This window comes from Dendropsophus ebraccatus, chromosome 3, assembly GCF_027789765.1.
Source record: "Dendropsophus ebraccatus isolate aDenEbr1 chromosome 3, aDenEbr1.pat, whole genome shotgun sequence".
Taxonomy (NCBI): Eukaryota; Metazoa; Chordata; class Amphibia; order Anura; family Hylidae; genus Dendropsophus; species Dendropsophus ebraccatus.
This window is the reverse complement of record NC_091456.1, coordinates 77,179,229-77,198,948: the sequence shown is the minus strand read 5'-3', so window position 1 is coordinate 77,198,948 and position 19,720 is coordinate 77,179,229. Positions and strand designations below refer to the sequence as shown.

At 45.2% G+C, this 19,720-nt stretch overlaps 1 protein-coding gene across 3 annotated transcripts in view; it reads left to right on the top strand.

Annotated features, from left to right (window-relative positions):
- The first annotated feature begins 8,212 nt into the window (after nucleotides 1–8,212).
- The window catches only part of DENND4C (DENN domain containing 4C), a 97,949-nt gene continuing 86,441 nt past the window's right edge, over nucleotides 8,213–19,720 (top strand). For all 3 annotated transcript variants that reach the window (XM_069962050.1, XM_069962049.1, XM_069962048.1), the window contains exon 1: nucleotides 8,213–8,397. The gene's annotated coding sequence lies outside the window, so the exon portion shown is untranslated. The remainder of the gene's footprint in view (nucleotides 8,398–19,720) is intronic.

Below are 19,720 nucleotides of genomic sequence, written 5' to 3'. Positions count from 1 at the left end.
TATCAATGCTGCCAAGCCCTGTGCTGTCAGGCTGTACTTCCCAGGACTGAAGGATCTCCTGAAGATGGTGAGGAAACTTTATACCCACTACAGCCTCACATGTAACACCTAACACCCTCTTCAACGCAATCATGGACTGCAATAACATCGGCTGATCCGCCATGTGCCGACACAGTGGAACTCGTCCCTCCACATGTTGGATCGGCTGTACCAACAGAGATTGGCGGTCTCTGACTTCCTCATCACGCATTCTGGCAGATTCACGCCGAACTGTAATTTTAAGGTCACACATTAACAGATGATGCGTGATGTCTGCCAATTTCAGGGACCATTTGAGGTATTTACTCTGTTGGTCAGCTGCAATGATTACAGTCTAAATGACATCATTCCCCTGTTTCATGTCATGGAGACTGCATTGAGGAACATCATCACCTAGAGGAGCAGTGCTACGGTCTTCCATGTAAAAATGAACCCGGAAAGGGAAGAAGCGGTGGTGAAGGAGGAAGAGGAGGAATTATAGGGGCAGGGGTCTCAAACACCAATGGGCGTCATCTCTGGTCGAGGTCACACTAAATGACCAGCAGAGGTACCAAATCAGAATCCAGACAAAAGTCAGCTCATGATAGTCAAAGGTCAGGGGATCCGGAGTCATACTTGGAGTCACCATTGCCTCTAAATATTTTTGACCCGGTGTGACATCTGGCCGCAGCTGGCAGAGTTTGCTCTGACCCTGCTGTCCTGCCCAGCCACCAGTGTGACATCTGAGAGGGTGTTTATTGAGACAGGGGCCATTGGGAGACCCATAAGGATGAGGCTGTCTTGCCCCAGTGTGAAGAGGGTGACCTTTATCAAACTGAACCAAGCCTAGATAAAACCATATTTCACCAGCCCCATGCCTGTTAAGGACTGAAACATCAGCCAGCAGTCAGCAAACAGACACATATTTTTTTTTATATACCAAGTAATGTCCCCCCCTTACACCCCTGATAATATAATAATCCCCCAGGAAATACACAGTCAATTTACATACAAATTTACTGATCATGGTGTAGACCAATTTCCATTTCCAACACAGGCATATATTTTCCATAACAACTCAATGCTTTAACAAAGTGCACCATGTAATTCATGCCCCAAAAACAGTATTACCCAAGCACAAATCCCCATGACTATGTTTCTCAAAGAGGACATTTCCTTTTTGTTACCATAGCAGTAGGGTTTTTACTTGTGACAAGGAATAGTAGCTTTCATTTCCTATTTTTAAGGACACGCATGACTGCCTGATAACTGTTCTTAGATGTCACACTACAGTTCATGAAAGGGTAAATCTTGTGTGCAAGCATAGGGCCCTATTACACAAAGCAAATATCTGCCGAATAAGGCTGATTTGGGCAGAGATCACACATGAAATAAAGACAATGATCTGCTGAGGAACCGATCTTTGGCTGATCGCTGTCTTTCAGCAAGTTTATAAATCCTTGGTGACAGTGTAATAAAGATTATACTTGCTGCCTCTTGGTAGTACTATACTGAACAGGACATTGGCCTGCAGAGACACTTCTGGACACTGAGCACCCTGGTGGACTTTGACTTCATCTTCTGGACTAATGCTGGAGTTTTAGTTCTTATATTGTTACTTTTGCTTTCTGCCAATTGTTTGGTGTTGTTTCATAAATTACAAATATTTACAAATACAAGTAGTAATAAAACGTATAAAATGAAAACATATCTAAATTGTAGCAGCTGTATACTGTATAGGGCTCGTTCACACAGAGCAAAAGCAGCTGAATTTCTGCGCTGAATCAGCGCTGAAATTTCAGCCGTTAAAATAGGTGCAGAGCTAATTTCCATTGTGTTGAATGGAAATTCTGCTCTGCAGTTCACACAGTGGAATTTCCGCACTGAACTAATCCGCTTTCCGCCAGAAGAATGAACATGTTCATTCTTCCACTAGCGGAAGCCTATACAAACCAATGGGGCTCTGTTTTTCTGTTTCAGCGCGGAATACGCGCGCATTCAGCGCGGAATACAAGCGTAATACAAGCGGAAATTACGCGCTGAATCAGCACGGAAATGGGGAAAAAAGGGGGGAGGAGGATTCTACTATATATTCTGGTATAGTCTAGTTTACTCGCCAAATACTCGCTGAATTTCTGCGCTGAATGCATGCGGATTCAGTGCGGATTCCTCGAGTATTCCGCGCTGAATTTGTCAAGAGCTGATTACGAGCTGAACACTTTCCTAGCGGAATACGCAGTGATTCTGCTTACATTCTGCTTATATTCTGCTCGGAATTCAGCGTCAGTTGATTTCAGGCGGAAATATTTCCTCGCGTAATCCGCCCATTTTGCTCTGTGTGAACGTAGTCATACTGTTTACTAGTAACTCAAGTTCCCCGAGGAAGCATGCAACAGCGAAACGTACGTAGGAACGGCTTGTGCGGTGTCAGACAAACATGGGTATGTGCAATATGCTTTAAACGCTATAGTGGCCACTTGGCTTTTTTTGTTTACATGCGGAATGATATTGAGGCAATACTAGAACAGTATATAACTTTATGCACCTTATAGCTATATTCCCATATTAGAAAATTGTTGTGGGTATAATACCGTATTGCTGACACCTATCTTATATGTGTTTTTACTGGGGTCATATTTTTTAAAACTTCATTTTATATTGGTAAAAATTGTTTATGTATTGGTACCTATTATATACAATAAAAATTCTTTATACTTTTTATGAATTAAGCCCATTGTGTTTTTCTATTTGTATACAATTTTATTTGTGGGTAATTTCTAATTGATAGAGTGACATCTAGTGGTGTAGGCAGGTACTACATCCCTTATTTTAAGATCATCTTTCACATCTATCACAAACCAGTGTGTGTAATTTTTTTGTTGTTGTTATCATGCTGTAAAACAAAGCTGAACTTACCAGAAATCCATGTCCAGTCTCCTAAAGGCAGATTTTCTGAAAAAAAGAGACTAAACACAGGAATTCCGGCCAGTACAGAGAGTCACGGCTCAATGTGTCCATCAGTCACATGACTGCCTTCTCTCTGTGAGCGCTCAGATGACCTGGGATACACAGGCCCTGTCATGTTCCTGTTTTCTGAGCAAAAAAAATCACAAAACAGGAAGTGTCGTGTTTTCCATAACTAAAAAAAAAAATAAAAAAATAATCAGTGTAAATTGCAAACTTGCTTTATATCACATCTACTGTTGATTTAGAAAGTTATATTGACACTGACACTTTAAAGCAAGGGCTGCACGGACATCGCTAACAATGTCTGTTGAGCATGACCATCGAGTTGTTTAAAAGGCTCTATAAGCGAGCAGTGATTTAGCAGATCGGTGCTCACTTACAGTAGTAATCAGGCCGCCTAATATGGCAGTTAGACTAGACTATCTTTAAATGTGCTAGGTTTTTCAGACTGTCTAGTTTTTTGGTGCAAAGTTTACACCATCTTTTACTTGGCTTGAAGTCCCCCAGAACTTTCAGCAAGATTCAGGTGCATTTTTTTGTGCAAAGTAGGCAAAGCCCCTTTTTTCATATTGAGTGCAGAAGGAGGTGGGAAGACTTGATTTTTTCTCTGGGGGACATTAATCACGACTGACTTACTCATACGTCAGTCTTAGATAAAGCCCTGTCCCCTTTTTCCTGAACGGATTTACTAAGAGGTGCACGCCTCATAGTAAAGCCACAGGCGCCGGAATTGCAAAAGAATCTACACCTGCTTTGGAGCCTGTTTTATGCTTGTTTCCAAGCGTAAAACTTAAAGAAAATCTGTCACTAGGTTTATTCCACCCTAAATCAGGGCAGCATAAATTAGTGACAGAAATGCTGAACAGATCGGTGCATTACTTACATCATTCTGTTCAGCCGTTCTCTCATTGTGTTCTGTCCCTTTCCCATAGCATACTCCAGGGACGCACCTTGATAAATGTCCCTTTTGTGTGTGGAAGGCGGGATGACAAAAAACAGCATAAAAATCTGCAGCTCCAAATCAGTGACATCCAATCTGCTGCAGATCCTTCCCATGTGAATGGACCCTTAATAGTTAGGATACAGTGGCGTAGCTACCATAGAGGCAGGGTAGCAGTTGCTATGGGGCCCCTGCAGGAGAGGGGCCCGGGGGAGAAGGTAAGAGCCGACCTGTGTCCTTTTGCTTAAACCCTTATGTACTGCAGTGTGTAAGTGGCCCAATGTTTACTTACATGCCACAACATAAAAAAGGGTTAACAAGCAGACAAAAAGAGCTCTGTGCAGAGGTCAGGGTTTATCAGTGCATCAGCAGTAATCAGAGATCTCCCTGTCTTCTGAACTTTGGGTTACTTACACACAGCAGTACATAAGGGGTTAAGCAGAAGGTAGTCTGCTCCTGCACTTATGTATTTATACATAAGGGCTCCTAATAGGCCCTTATAGTTAAAGGGGTAGTGTGGCGCTTAACATTTATTCACAAAATAACACACATTACTAAGTTATACAACTTTGTAATGTATGTTATGTATGTGAATGGCCCCCTTCCCCGTGTTCCCCCCCACCCCGGAAGTGTGGTGCATTATACTCACCGCATTCGTGTCGACCCCCGGCCGCCATCTTGGGACAATGATGACATCTTCAGGAGGCCGGCCGAACCGCTCCAGTCATCCCTCATGCCGGCCCCCCTCATTGTCACAAGATGGCAGTCGTGGGTCGACACGAATGCGGTGAGTATAATGCACCACGCTTTAGGGGTGGTGGGACACGGGGAAGGGGGCCATTCACATACATAACATACAATACAAAGTTGTATAATTTTGTAATGTGTGTTATTTTGTGAATAAATGTTTAGCGCCGCACTACCCCTTTAAAGGAGAAGTCCGGCCCAAATTAATTTTTGATATGTTGTTACTTATGAAAAGTTATACAAATTTCTAATGTACATTAATTATGGGAAATGCACATATAGGGCTATTTCCCTTAATTTAGTAGATCAGGAAGTGTTAGAATTCTCTCAGATCCAGTGACCTCACCACCAAAGGTGTAATTCCTATGGAGTGTCCAGCAGAGGGCGCTTTATATATAGAAGTCTATGGGACTTAATTGTGTCTATAGATGTCTATGTAAAGTAATGTAATGTAGTGTAGTGTAGAGTATGCTTTATTGAATGAATACATCTATGGAATACTTTGGGGAGCAAGGGTACTTGCTCCCCAAAGTATTGCATAAATGTATTCATTCAATATATTAGGATATCACAGTAAGCCCGCCGATCCGCCGCATTCCCGGCGCCCGCCGATCTGCCGCATTCCCGACGATCCGGACTATATACACTGAACTACAGCTCCCATCATCTGCTTATAGTATGAGCAGGTGTTGGGAGCTGTAGCTGGGTTATGGATATGACTTGCCTGCCGCCGCTGATGCCACTGCTTATGCCGCCGGGCGCAGGGGGGAGCCGCTCAGTACATAGGAGCGCTCCCCCCTCCTCCTCCTTCTTCCGGGATACCTTCCCCCCTATACCACTGCTGACTCCCCGCCTGGCCACCGCTCTCGGCTTTCATATACCGGCTCGGGAGCCTGTAGATGAGAGCGGAGAGCGGTGGCCAGGCGGGGAGTCAGCAGTGGTATAGGGGGGAAGGTATCCCGGAAGAAGGAGGAGGAGGAGGGAGCGCTCCTATGTACTGAGCGGCTCCCCCCTGCGCCCGGCGGCATAAGCAGTGGCATCAGCGGCGGCAGGCAAGTCATATCCATAACCCAGCTACAGCTCTCAACATCTGCTCATACTATAAGCAGATGATGGGAGCTGTAGTTCAGTGTATATAGTCCAGATCGGCGAGAATGCGGCAGATCGGCAGGCGCCGGGAATGCGGCGGATCGATGGGCTTACTGTGATATCCAAATATATTGAATGAATACATTTATGCAATACTTTGGGGAGCATGTACCCTTACTCCCCAAAGTATTCCATAGATGTATTCATTTAATAAAACATACTGTACACTACACTACACTACATTACATTACTTTACATAGACATCTATAGACACAATAAAGTCCCATAGACTTCAATATATAGAGCGCCCTCTGCTGGACACTCCATAGGAATTACACCTTTGGTCGTGAGGTCACTGGATCTGAGAGAATTCTAATACTTCCTGATCTACTAAATTAAGGGAAATAGCCCTATATGTGCATTTCCCATAATTAATGTACATTAGAAATTTGTATAAATTTTCATAAGTAACAACATATCAAAAATTTATTTTGGCCGGACTTCTCCTTTAACCTCTTAAGGACATAGGACGTATGCGTACGTCATATGTCCTCACTTGCACTTCAAAGCGGGGCCGCTTTGAAGTGCCGCGATCCCGGGTGCCGCGTGTAGCCCGGGACCGCCGCTATTAGCGGGCACGGTCTGATCGCCGTGCCCGCTAATTAGCTAATCGGAGGCAGCTGTCAAAGTTGACAGCTGCCTCCGATTACCGGAGGCAACGTTTCCCTGGGGTCTAGTGGGGGAGATCGCTCCTCCGGGACCTTGTCCCGGAGGAGCGATCTCCGTTACTGATGCCGGCCGGGGACGCGTCCAAGATGGCGCCGTCCCCGGCTCGGCACTCGTTTACTTCCTGCTGCAGCAGCCGAAAGCAAACGAGTGCCGATCTCATGGATCTCTGCAGCATATCTATGCTGCAGAGATCTCAATGAGAGATCCAAGTGTATATACTAGAAGTCCCCCAGAGGGGCTTCTAGTATATGTGTAAAAAAAAAAAAGTGTTGTTAATAGTAAAAAGCCCCCTCCCCTAATAAAAGTCTGAATCACCCCCCTTTTCCCAGGTTTTAAATAAAAGTAAACAAATAAATAAATAAACATGTTTGCTATCGCCGCGTGCGTAATCGCCCGAACTATTAATTAATCACATTCCTGATCTCGTACGGTAAACGGCGTCAGCGCAAAAAAAATCCCAAAGTGCAAAATTGCGCATTTTTGGTCGCATCAAATCCAGAAAAAATGTAATATAAAGCGATCAAAAAGTCGTATATGCGCAATCAAGGTACCGATAGAAAGATCACATCATGGCGCAAAAAATGACACCTCGCCCAGCCCCATAGACCAAAGGATAAAAGTGCTATAAGCCTGGGAATGGAGCGATTTTAAGGAACGTATATTGGTTAACAACGGTTTGAATTTTTTACAGGCCATCAGATACAATATAAGTTATACATGTTACATATCGTTTTAATCGTAACGACTTGAGGAACATGCATAACAAGTCAGTTTTACCCCAGGGCTAATGGCGTAAAAACACATTTCCCCCAAATAAAAGAAATGCGTTTTTTTTTTCAATTTCACCACACTTTGAATTTTTTTCTGGTTTCGCAGTGTACTTTATGCAAAAATTCAGCCTGTAATTGCAAAGTACAATTAGTGATGCAAAAAATAAGGGGTCATGTGGGTTTCTAGGTGGAAAAATGCAAGTGCTATGACCTTTTAAACACAAGGAGGAAAAACCGAAAACGTAAAAACGAAAATGGGCCATGTCCTTAAAGGGTTAAAGGGGTAGTGCGGCGCTAAACATTTATTCACAAAATAACACATACAATAAATACAGTGGACTGACAGAGCAAGCAGCCATTGGCTCTCTGCTCTGCCAGTCACTTTTGTAGTTGCATACAGGATTCTGCCTCTGGCCACAAGAGATTTTATTTTTTGGTCACATCACCATGCAGTGCTTTGTGTTGTGTGTAGGGGAGGGTGGGGGTCCTTACAATATTTTGCTATGGGGCCCCCTGAATCCTAACTAGCACCTGTCCGGATAGTTCTGCATGTAACACAATGTGGCTGTAGTAATGCAGACTATAGTACTGTAGCAGAAAGGGTTAAATGATGAGCTACATCTGTTATAGTAATCCATAAGTAGCTGCCCATGTTTTATTACAGCTCCCTATAAGAAACCCACCTAAAGCGCTGCTCCCCAGCTGACCCAAAACTACAAACCCCAGAATGCCGTTCTAAGGACACGCTGGGAGTTGTAGTTGTGCAGCAGCAGCTGAGCCACAACTCGAGAGACACTGCCCTAATGTGATAAACTCGTCACCGCCTCACTTTCCACACACTGCCAGCAATCCGCTCAGATCCCGCCTCACGTGACTCCCCAGTCACCTGACCTTCCCAAGTCAGCGAGTCAAAAGGGGAACTAACTATACACTGCAGTAACCAGGACTGGACGGTAGGGGGCAATAGGGAGGCGGTCACCGGGGCTAAGCCCGGAAGTATTCTCCGGTCTGAAGTGAAGATCATGGCGCCAGTAGTACAGCAGACGGCCGCGGTGTCAGAGACAACTATCTGTGTGATACTGTAATGTAAACTGTTACCAGCAAGACTTACTACTTTTCTGTCGCCCTTTGGCCCAGGTGAGTGCACAGGAGGGCGGGCTGGGCTTGAACCCGGGTGTAGTGAGGGCGCGGGCTGTGGTGTCAGCGCACTGGGAAACTTTCCATTACCTGCATAACTACAATGACTTCCTACAGTGTGTACAGCGCCTCACAGCAGTAACCGCCCTCCTCCTCTCACAGAGCTGCAACAAGTGTCACCTGGCCGCCCTGCACAGCGCTATGTACCCTGCTGTATGGATGTAGCAGAGCTGGCACAGCCCGGCTGCACTGTGTGTGTGTCAGTGCTGACAGCCGCCTGGACCTTCCGGGACGGGGACTGTTTTCTCCATAATAGAATGGCTGCATGTATGTCAGAGACTGTGCACATTACCCTGACTTTCTCTGGATACACACTGCTTCATGGTATAGTGTGGTCTCGGATGTCTCCATAAGAAGTGTTAGTTGTCTGTGATTTATGCATAAAAAAATAAGACACTATTAGGACTGCATAGGTTACCTGCAGTCCTATGTAAAATCACTAAAGTTGTGCCTTTTGTGTTCTTTGTGGGAAGCTGTAATGCGGCTGTGCGAGGTGCGGTGTGTTTGTGGAGATCAGGTTACCTGACATTGCACTCGGTAACGGGTGTCACTTACGCCCAGGCTAGAGCTTGTACATGACGTCCGCACACAGTCCGCCATGTACAGTATGCAGCCAGGTCACATGAATACACTGTGACGTCCTATCAGCTGTGCCACCAGGGACCTACAATGTTATTACATGTCTTTGTTTTCATTTAGAGTGGTACGTTGTATCCTTTCCTCAGTATATTTACGCGTTATTGAGACAGGAAATAGCAACTCATAGAAGTAGGCTGGGCGGGCACACCAGTTATAATACTACATTAGGACCCTCTGTTCAGAATATCAAACAAAATAATGTAGCATGCTCTTGTATTTCATCCAGTGAAAAGGCCTGACGCCACGCCGTAAACCTGACAACCTTATTAAAGGGGTTATCCACCTAAGAGCTAAAAAGTGAAATGCTCCCAAATAGGGATGGTCCGAAACTGCTGAGGTTCTGGTTCGTATGAACCCGAACGCCTTGGCATCAGATTCCCGCTGTCTGCCCGCTCCGTGCAGCGGGCGGATATAGCGGGAGGACCGCCTGGAAAACTGGGATACAGCCTATGGCTATGGCTGTATCCCAGTTTTCCAGGCGGTCCTCCCGCTGTATCCACCCTCTCCACGGAGCGGGCAGACAGCGGGAATCATTGCCAAGAGTTCGGGTTCTTACGAACCCGAACCGAACTCTGTTTGGACCATCCCTACTCCTAAACCTAACTGGTCTTACTCACCAAGTCCCCTGAGTATTTTGAGCCATCTTCTGTCTTTCTAGCTGCTGCCATTCCTGAGTTACAAGTTTTTCTAAAAGCCGATCTCTATCCAAGATGGCGCTGGCGAGGAAACTACATTTCCCATCATGCATCTGCCTGAGTGGTCCATTTGTGTACTCGCCCCCTTAGCTTTCTTTCCTACCCACTACTGTCATTACTATTGCACAGTAAACACAGGACTGTCTTTTCACTGATTTTGGAACATATAAGGCTAGGTTCACACTGCGTTTTTGCAATCCGTTTTTTGCAAAAAACGGATTGCAAAAACGCAGTGTGAACCCGGCCTAACGCCAATATGTATTCCATACTAGCTGATGATGTAGCAGAGCTGATTGGCGCATTGGTGTAGCTATGTGCTGCATAACAGGCATCTGTTTACCGGGGGTTGTAGTGTAGGTTTAGATCTCTGCTTGCTGACTGTGAATGAAAACATTCTAGTTCCATTCAGACTCTAAGAACATCTATAACACTTACAATATACAGAGCTGTGACACAAAGACAGGTGCATATGCCTGCATTCACTGACAACAAGCTAAGATAGAACTATAACTTTTCATATTATAGAAACCTAGGATTTAGGGACACATGTAAGGGTGCCTTTACACAGAGAGATTTATCTGACAGATTTTTGAAGCCAAAGCCAGGAATGAATTTGAAAAGAGGAGAAATTTCAGTCTTTCCTTTATGAACTGTTCCCTGTTTATAGTCTGTTCCTGGCTTTGGCTTCAAAAATCAGAGAAATCTATGTGTGAAGGCACCCTAATGGTCCTTTTACACGGAGGGATTATCGTTCGAGATTTCAAGATAATGGCATTTGAGCAATAATCGGCTTCTGTAAACACAGCTAATGATTAAGCGACCAGCGAGAAACGTTCATCTTGGTATTTCAACATGTTCTCAAATCATCGTTGGTCGTTCGCAGATAATTGTCGGATCGCTTCGTCTAAAGAGTCTTTCAAAGATTCATCCTAGTGTGTGAGATGGCCTTAAAGGGGTTGTCCGGCGATAAAAAATTATTCACAGAATAACACACATTACAAAGTTATACAACTTTGTAATGTATGTTATGTCTGTGAATGGCCCCCTTCCCCGTGTTTCCCCCCACCCACGCTAGACCCGGAAGTGTGGTGCATTATACTCACCGCATCTCGTGTCGTCCACGGTCTCCGATCGTCAGCAGTGACGTCTTCTTCGGGAGGCCGGCGGATCTTCCCGAGTGCCGGCCACCCTCTGCAGCGTCATCCGAAGCTCAGCCGCGATTGGCTGAGCATAACTGTGCTCAGCCAATCGCAGCTGAGCAGCTGATGAGGTGACCGCGTCATCAGCCGCTCAGCCGCGATTGACTGAGCACAGTTATGCTCAGCCAATCGCGGCTGAGCTTCGGATGACGCTGCAGAGGGCGGCCGGCACTCGGGAAGATCCGCCGGCCTCCCGAAGAACACGTCACTGCTGAGGATCGGAGACCATGGTCGGCACGTGACAGGTAATGTATAGCGCACCACACTTCCGGGTACACGGGTGGGGGTGGTGGGACACGGGGAAGGGGGCCATTCACAGACATAACATACATTACAAAGTTGTATAACTTTGTAATGTGTGTTATTCTGTGAATAATTTTTTATCGCCGGACAACCCCTTTAAGCAATCTTGGGTAAAAACCCACTTGACGTATTTGCTGCATGAATCAGTCTTAGGGTATATTCACACAAACGGGCTCGCAGCGAGATTCTCGCTGCGAGCCCGGCAGGTCCTGGCAGTTCCCATACACTACATACTTGCTGCGGTCTAAACGACCACAGCGAGTATGTAATTATACCGCCCTTAACCCCTTCTGCTCCCGCCCGGCTCCCCCGCTGTAAGCATACTTTACCTGTCCCCGCTGCACGGGTACGGCGTCCTGCTCTCCCGTCCGGCCAATCAGTGTGTTGCCCAGCCGCAGTCACTGATTGGCCGGACGGGAGAGCAGGACGCCGGACAGGTAAAGTATGCTTACAGTGGGGGAGCCGGGCGGGAGCAGAAGGGGTTAAGGGCGGTATAATTACATACTCGCTGCGGTCGTTTAGACCGCAGCAAGTATGTAGTGTATGGGAACTGCCAGGACCTGCCGGGCTCGCAGCGAGAATCTCGCTGTGAGCCCGTTCGTGTGAATATACCCTTAAAAATAAGCAGGCAAAACGCAGGTTGGCTTTATACAATTGTTCTGCGTTAAAAATACGCAATTGCGTATTTTTGAAGCGTGAAGCTACATGCGTTTTTCACACAGGTTGTTAACAACTGATGCTCTGCTAACAACAAGCTTCACGCTTCAAAAATACGCAATTGCGTATTTTAACGCATAACAATTGTATAAAGCCAACCTGCGTTTTGCCTGCTTATTTTTAAGACTGATTCACGCAGCAAATACGTCAAGTGGGTTTGTACCCTTAAAGTGATTTTTCGAACGATTTGTCTTTCCGTCTAAACGTTGTTCGGCTTAAAAAAAAGAAATTGTTACTTCAAAATCGTTAAAGTGACTGTACCACCAGGCCCAGGCTGAAACACTGGAGGCGGGCCGACCCACCCTTAGTGGGAAGAAACCCTAGCCCCTCCATGACGTGACTCCATTAGAATCAATGGAACCCTATCATAGAGGGGCTAGGGTTTCCTCCCACTAAGGGTGGGTCGGCCCGCCTCCAGTGCTTCTGCCTAGGCCTTGTGGTACATTCACTTTAAACAATTGATTGGGCGAAGCAGCTCAGGTGCATGAAGATTATGCAAATAATGTCTCCTGGGGTCGGGTTACCAAGTCAATAGACAGCTAACCCGGCCCCCAGAGAGGAGATCACATGTCCTGTTACTACAAAGGGGGGGGGGAGGGAGCAGCGTGTTGTCACAGTGGACACAGAGAAGATGATTTTACATGTCCAGAGCTGATAAGTATGAGAAAAAAACAGGGAAAGGGTGCAGGATATGTTATACATGTATATTAGACATAGGGTGGTATTGGGGATCATTTAGAATATTGTTTTTGTTACTTGGATAACCCCTTTAAGTCAATAGGGTATGTCAGTTGCCGTTGGTTTCCAGTGTGCAACAGACTTAACGCCTTGTTTTTTCCACTGAATTTTGCTGGGGCCTTTTTTTATTTTTTATTTACAGTATTATATTTTATCCTTTTCCAGAGAATAGCAGATTATAGATGCAATGACTGTGTCTATTTTGACGAAAATGGTTACATCAGATGTAGCTGGAAGCCACTAGACAGTTTCTGTATCTCTGATCCCTATCTTTAGTTTCATGCATCTATCAGTCAGGCATGGGGGAGACTCGGGCCCTAGTCCCTGCTAGTTTTTAAAGGAAATCTGGCAGCAGCAATTCACATTCACTGCTGACTCTGTTAGGAAGTTGATAGGACATGGAGTCCTATAGTACCTTTCATATATCTGTCTGTGCTTCCATAATATAGAGGCTTTCCCTGAGCTTGTGAAGTGCAGCAAACTGGAATACTGGAGTTCTGCAGTAAAATCTGATTCCCACAACTGTGAGTTTGAATGGGGTTTTCATTCCGCTGCTAGTATGTAAATGCTGGCCCCCTTAAAGAGAACCAATCACGGCCGATTTTTTTGTAAAAAATTTTTTTATTCTATTAAATTTTAATCTTTTTTATTAACTTTTACAAATATAATTAATTTTGTGGCCCCGTTTTTAATTTATTTGCTGTGCCAGCTCTTTTCAAAAGAGTCGGTATGAGACAGGAAACTCCCACCCATCATGCAGAGCGACGGGAAAGGTTCCCATGATCCTTTGCCTGCCGCTCTGTCAATACTCAGTGATCTCGCACTATACAGCGCAAGATCGCTGTGTATGTGTCCCTGTTATCTATTCATAAAGATACAGACTGCCTTTGCAGTCTGTATTTTTTACTTTTATCTAATCCACTGTTTCGGAGCAGCAAAGCCGGCGCCGCAATCTTGATGACGTCACTTGCGTTCCAGCACTGGAATGCAAGGGACGTCATCAAGACCGTCTAGGCCGTCTGTAAGGGCAGTCTGTATCTTCATGAAGTCTATTTATGAAGATACAGGCTGCTTTTGCAGTCTGTATCTTATGCCTTACCTACTCCTCTGTACCGATGCAGCAAGGCCGGCGCTGCCATCTTGATGACGTCCCTTGCGTTCCAGCGCTGGAACGCAAGTGACGTCATCAAGATGGCAGCGCCTGACCTTGCTGCACAGAAACAAAGGATTGGGTAAAGTAAAAGATACTTCATGTATCTTCATGTATAGACTTAGGGAAAGATAAACTTTTATATTAGGGACAGTGAAATTTAAATTATAGGTTCTCTTTAACCAGCCACCGCCCGGAGCATCTTTACCTGGTCAGTGCTCTGGTTGCATCTGAGGCTCCCATAGGTCCCGCCCAGCTATTCAGTGACTGCGACAGGGCCATGCACTGATTGGCTATTTGTGTGCCAGGATATAGCTGTACTTTGGCATAGCCATAGCCCTATTACACCAACAGATTATCTGACAGATTTTTTTGTTTATCTGACATTACTATTCTGTTTATAGTCCATTCCTGGCTTTGGCTCAAAAAAATCTTTCAGATAATCTATTGGTATAATAGGCCCCTAAAGTGTATCTGTTGTTATAACTTTCAAAATCTAAATCAACAGAAGATGTGAAATAAAGCAAGTTTGCAATATACATTCTTTATTATTTTTTTTTGGCCTGGGATACACAGGACTTCCTGTTTTCTAACTGTTTACTGTTTGTTTGTTTTTTTGTTTTTTTTGAGAATAAAGTAAAAAAACAGAAAGCGCCTTGTTTTCCATAAAAGCTAAACTAGATTGCAAACTTGCTTTATATCACAAAACTTGCTCTGAACCGCCGCGTGTAGCCCGGGACCACGGGTATTAGCAAGCACTGCCCGATCGCCGTGCCTGCTAATGGTGCGTTTACACAGGCAGATTTATCTGACAGAGTTTGGAAGCCAAAGCAAGGAACAGACCATAAACAGGGAATGGGTCATATAGGAAAGACTGAGATTTCTTCTCTTTTCAAATACATTCCTGGCTTTGGCTTTCAAAATCTGTCAGATAAATCTGCCTGTGTAAACGCACCATAATACAGTAATCAGATGCAGCTGTCAAAGATGACAGCTGCATCCAATTACCGGACGCATCACTTCCCTGGTGTCTAGTGGCAGGGCTCCAGACTAAAAAATTTACCTGGGAGCCATTGGCTCCTAACCTGAAAAATTTAGGCGCCAAATAGAATATTTGGTCGCCAACATTTTAAACCATGTAAAATTAATGTTATGTTTAATGGAACTTACTGTGTGCAGAGGCCACGGCAGCATCCTCCTCCTTTAGATCCTTTCTTTTCTTAGTTTGAAAACGTTCAACATGGAAACTTGCAACTTGACAACCATATACAGTCTGACTCAGTACTTCAGCTTCACTTGGCTAGCCTTTTAATGAGGCTTACTCTTCTGAACTTGAACTTAAAGGGAACCTGTCGACCCCCATGCCGGGATGACAGGCTCCCAACCCCCCGTTAGAGCCCCCTATACTCACCTCATCGCGCCGGGTCCCGCTTCTGAAGATGGTCGGGTCACGGAGATCTCAGCCGCTGCAGCCCGGCGTGCGCTGAGAGATGAGTCCAACGCTCATAGAGAATGACGGGAGAGTCCAGCGCTCCGTCATTCTCTATGAGCGTTGGACTCATCTCTCAGTGTGCGCGCCGGGCTGCAGCGGCTGAGATCTCCGTGACCCGGCGCGATGAGGTGAGTATAGGGGGTTCTAACGGGGGGTTGGGAGCCTGTCACCCAGTCACCGTCTATACATACTGAGCTAGACTTATGACTGCAGCCATAGTGACCCCCCACAAGATGTGTATATAGATAGATATATCTCTCACCTAGTGACTAATGCAAGTGACCCCCTACAATACAGACACCTGAGGGGCCCTGATAATAATAATTGTGCATATATCTATCTCCCAGTGTCTGCAGCCAGTTTGCCCTACACTTATAGATGGCCCCCTCCTTTTATAGATGCCCCCTCCTCCCCCCCATTATAGATGCCCCCTCCCCTTATAGATGGCCCCCCTCTCCCCCCATTATAGATGCCCCCCCCCCCCCCCCCCCCCCCCCCTTTCCTCTATGCTAAGCAGTATTTAAAAAAAATAAACACACAAACTCACCTGACAACCCGCTCCCCCGGCGATCCTCTTCTTCTTCAGGCACTTCTTCTTCAGCCGGGGATACTTAAAGAGACAGCGCGCCGCCGCCGGGGCCAGTCGCAAATGGCGCCCAGATTAATAAATCTGGGCGCCATTTGCAAAATGTCAGTCGCATTGGCGACCATTTTGGTCGCCATCTGGAGCCCTGAGTGGGGTGGATCGCTCCTCCGGGACGTTGTCCCGGAGGAGCGATCCACACATCTGTACCTGCCGGGTGTCAGCTCCAAAATGGCGCTGATCCCGACTCGGCACTCGGATACTTTCGGCTGCAGCAGCCAAAAGCATCCGAGTGCCGATCTCATTGATCTTTGCTGTATAACTATGCAGCAAAGATCTCAATGAGAGATCAGTATACTTATACTAGAATTCCCTCAGGGGGGCTTCTAGTATAAGTGTAAAAAAAAAAAAAAAAAAAAAAAAGTGTTATTAGTAAAAAGCCCCCTCCCCTAATAAAAGTTTGAATCACCCCCCTTTTCCCATGTTTTAAATAAAAGTAAATAAATAAACATGTTTGGTATCGTCGTGTGCGTAATCGCCCGAACTATTAATTAATCATATTCCTGATCTCGCACGGTAAATGGCGTAAGCGCAAAAAAAATCCCAAACTGCGAAATTGCGCATTTTTGGTCGCATCAAATCCAGAAAAAATGTAATAAAAAGCGATCAAAAAGTCGTATATGCGCAATCAAGGTACCGATAGAAAGATCACATCATGGCGCAAATATTGACTCCTCACACAGCCCCATAGACCAAAGGATAAAAGCGCTATAAGCATGGGAATAGAGCAATTTTAAGGAACATATATTTGTTAACAATGGTTTGAATTTTTTACAAGCCATCAGATAAAAGAAAAGTTAAACATGTTACATATCGTTGTAATTGTAACGACTTGAGGAACATGCATAATCAGTTTTACCCCCAAATAAAAACATCCGCTTTGATCCACTTTTTTTTGCATCGTTTGCTGGAAAAAACGGATCAAAATAGATGCACAAAAAAGCATATGTTCTTTTCATCTGTTTTTAGCAAAATATGTATTGCAAAAACGTAGTGTGAACCCAGCCTTACCCCAAGATTAATGGTACAAACACAGGGCGGATCTGCAGCGTATCCATTGCCTGTAGTTTCTATGAGAATCCATACTTGCCCTGCCGTAGTGCACTGAATGGCTAAGGGGGACGTCCAGACACCGGGAGCCCCTGAAGCAAGCCGGAGCGTTGAGCAGGTAATGTATGCCGGCTGGGGGTTAACGGGGCTGTCACACGTCAATCCCACTGTGAGTATGGATTCTCATAGAAACTACAGGCAATGGATCTGCATCGGATTTTGCTGCGGATCCACCTTTTGTGTTTGTACCCTAAATGTTATTACCTGTCCACAGGATAGGTGATACCTATTAGGTCAGTGGCAGTCCAGGTGTTGAGACCCCACTAATCACTAGAATGGAGATCCCTTGTCCCATAAAGAGACAAAGCATGTGTGCTGTCACTTTGTTTTCCCTTCACCAACATTATATAAAATTTTTCGCCAGACTTCTTTAAGACTTGCGAGGTAAGTGAGCACTGATCTGCTGAATTGGTGCTTGCTTGCAAAACCTACTGTAGCTCAATGATTGTTTGGCCAGGGCTGCATAAACATCACTAGTGATATCTGTGCCGCTCTTGTTTTAATCAACCGTTGGCTGGCAGCAGATTATCTTTAAACATGTTGAAGACAGTGTTTTAATTGACAAGCAAGCGTTTTGCAAGCTCATCTGCTTATCGCTAGCTCTATTACACAGTAAGATAACTGCCTGATTGGGCAGATAATGTTCTATGTAATAGAACCTTTAGGGAAGCTTTACACGTACCACATCACAGTGGATTTGATGGTGCGTATCCGATCTAAATAACTGAACACAGCATCAAAACTGACCATCAAATCTGCTGCGAATTCGCACCATCAAATCCCCTGCGATATTGTATGTGTGAAGCTTCTCTTACTGTCCTTTAGATTAATTTTTGGCTTGTCATACTCCTTTATGGAGCCAGTCTCCTGCAAATGAGTTGGACTGGATGAACAGCTAGGGAGTGAAGCTATAACTAACAATCACATGGACTCTTTACATTTTTACATTATATCATAGTAATACCACCATATTCTGCAGCACTTTAAAATACAGAGAGTATTTGTACAAACAAAATCAGATATTATTCCATCCAGTCCCTGTAAATCCTTGTTTACTACCTGAGCTTCCTGGAAGGCCGAATCACCTGACTGAGAATTGTCAAGGGAGAAAAGCATCAGGGGTTAGTTTAGAAGAGCTTTAGTCAGGAGAATGTAGATCAGTGATTTAATAGGTGTTGTTGTTAGAGTTGAGCGAATCTACAGTAATAAGGAAGCAAAGCGCTTTGTTATCTCTGCAATCCGCATATCAGTCTGCCGCCTTTAACTCCATGGCGCTCCTCTTCGGGGGCTTGGGAAAGCTGGATCCAGTCCTGGAAAACTTCTCCTAGTTTTCCAAGACTGGATCTAGCTTTTCCCGACACCCAGCTAGGAGCGTTAGTCAGTATAAAGGCAGCAGACTGATAAGCTAATTGCAGACATAACAAAGCGTTTTGCTTTCTTATTACTGTGAATTTGTTTATCTTTAGTTGTCATATATAGAGATGAGCAAGCCTGGAGCATGCTCGAATCCATCCGAACCCGAACATTTGGCATTTGATTAGCGGTGGCTGCTGAACTTAAATAAAGCCCTAAGGCTATGTGGAAAACATGGATATAGTCATTGGCTGTATCCATGTTTTCCAGACAACCTTAGAGCTTTATCCAAGTTCAGCAGCCCCAGCTAATCAAATACCGAACGTTGGAGTTCGGATGGACTCGAGCATGCTCGAGGTTCGCTCATCTCTAGTTGTATATCATGCATAATTGAAGTGTCTTATGGTGCATTTACACAGACAGATTTATCTGACAGATTATTGAAGCCAAAGCTAGGAATGGATTTGAAAAGAGGAGAAATCTCAGTGTTTCCTTTATCATCGTTCTCTGTTTAAAGTCTGTTCCTGGCTTTGGCTTCACAAATCTGTCAGATAAATCTAAGAAGAAAGAATATGCAAAGTAGCTCTCACACCTCTTAAGCAAAGAGATATCCCTTCAAGTCAAGTCTCGCTCAGTCAAGGAGCCTTAGAACATTGACTGGAGATTTTATGCCAAGCCAAACTATCTCTCAGTCAGACTGAGCGAGACTTGACTTGAAGGGATATCTCTTTGCTTAAGAGGTGTGAGAGCTATTTTGCATATTCTTTCTTCCCAGAATTCCTAGTGGAGCAGCAATGGTCTGTAAGTCTCCACACGTCCTTGAGACGGGCTCTCCTTAAGGAGAGTCATTACCCCTTTGACCCAGATAAATCTAAATCAGCCGAAGATTAGTAATTGTAAAAGGTCCTTAACCCCTTAGCGACCCATGACGTATCTGATACGTCATGGTGCCGCTCGGGGTGTTCAGAGCGGGGTCCCGCCGAGACCCCGTTTTGAACGGCGCTGATCCCGGCTGACACGTGCAGCCGGGCAGTGCCTCTATTAGCCGGCGCGGGTCCCGTTGCCGCGCCGGCTAATTAAGCCTCTAAGTGCAGCTGTCAAACCTGACAGCTGCACGTAGAGGCACTGCGCCGAACGTCCCTGGTGTCTAGTGGGACGGATCTCTCCCCCGCGATGCGATCGCGGGGGGGGGGAGATCCGTTCTTCTGCCCGTGCCGGGCCTCA